We start from the raw sequence: 1,872 nt of genomic DNA on the forward strand, positions 1-1,872 counted from the left end.
CGGCCGCACTTAGGGATTATAACCCTCAGGCAGTAGAATTCTCCTTTTTGTTTTGCGAAGAAAAGGAGGTGAACACCTTTATGCGTAGGCGGCCTTCGGCCGCACTTAGGGGTATCCCTCAGGCAGTAGAATTCTCCTTTCTGTTTTGCGAAGAAAAGGAGCTGAACACCTTTTGCAGAGCACACCTTTCTGCGTAGGCGGCCTTCGGCCGCACTTAGGGATTATAACCCTCAGGCAGTAGAACTCTCCTTTCTGTTTTGCGAAGAAAAGGAGCTGAACACTTTTTGCAGAGAACACCTTTCTGCGTAGGCGGCCTTCGGCCGCACTTAGGGATTATAAACCTCAGGCAGTAGAATTGTCCTTTCTGTTTTGCGAAGAAAAGGAGCTGAACACCTTTTGCAGAGAACACCTTTCTGCGTAGGCGGCCCTCGGCCGCACTTAGGGATTATAACCCTCAGGCAATAGAATTCTCCTTTCTGTTTTGCGAAGAAAAGGAGCTGAACATTTTCTTTTGTATTGATTTCCCCTGTATTCCTTTTTAATCATTGCCTACTTTGTATGTATTGTTTTGTACAATATGGCAACACATGTTATGTGTCAGTTTGCAACCATGTGTTATTATAAATAAGCGTGAAATTCAATGTAATTTACAAGTCGATAAAAGTTTAATTAAAGTGATTTATATACAAGATAAAATAAAAGAAAAGTGTGTAAAGTATTAAGTACAGTGTTATGTGCATTTATATATATAAAAGTATGCACAAATGCTTTTTTGTTAAGGAAACCAAGTGGAACGACTTAAGAAATTTTAACAACAAATAACTTATAAACAATGATATTATTTATATTTTTTAGTTATACATGTTTTAGAGAATACCTCCCTTAACATCCTGACCAAGTTTCATTTGTTAATTCCACCTGGTTTTCTTAAAACACAAGGTGCGGCTGACTAGTAAAGCCCACCCTATTTCAAACCCAATTTGTAAATAAATTAGTGACCAAAAATTACAATAGTGGATGTTAAAGTAATGGGTAGACCCTTGGCTACAAGTGTGTGCAATTTTTTTTTGGATCGGGTCACCCCTTTGGACGCAATACCCCGAAATAGGTGGGCCACTTACTAAACCGTACCCGCTTTTTCCATAAAAATCAATACTTCGATATATAATGAAAATTTTTGATAAAAAATCGCGCGATTTATATATATATTAAACGAAAGAAGATACCGAAAAGCATTGAACAGTGCACACATCTCATAAGGAAAAGTGAATTATTACGAAATACTAATACAGTGGCAGCACTATAGCTATTTTGGAATCTCGCGTTTCGGCTCGCAAAGATTGTCAACTTCTTTTTAATAACAAAATAATCTATCTTAGGTTGATAAAACTATGTGTTTCTTTAATAAATAAGTTAAATTATATATTTTAATAGTGTTTAAAAAGTGAGAACAGGTGATTTAGTGAATCTTTGTCGGTGTAATTGCCCATAGAAAACAACGAAATTTAACAAAAGTTTTTTGTTCATAACTTTTAAATGGTTAATAATATTAGTACCCCCTCTAAAGGGGGTGTATGTAAAGTTTTAAAGCGCGCAACCGGGAAAATTTTCCAAAACAGATCCAGGCTTTGAAAAAAAAAAATATTAGGGAGTATAGAGGAGCTTTTTCAGATTCTAAATCTGAAGACCCCACCCTCCGGAGGCTTATAGTTTTAAAGTAATTCGCATTTAAATTTGCAAAAAATAACCTCACCTTTTGCTTTGTACACCAATTGAAGTGAAATGCCAGTGCTGCCATACATATATATATGGAACTATATTAAAATATGGTTACTGGGTGTTTTATATAAAATCGCGCGATTTTATATAAAA

This window comes from Rhagoletis pomonella, unplaced genomic scaffold (genome assembly GCF_013731165.1).
Source record: "Rhagoletis pomonella isolate Grant_MI unplaced genomic scaffold, Rhpom_1.0 Rhpom_scaffold_00003, whole genome shotgun sequence".
Taxonomy (NCBI): Eukaryota; Metazoa; Arthropoda; class Insecta; order Diptera; family Tephritidae; genus Rhagoletis; species Rhagoletis pomonella.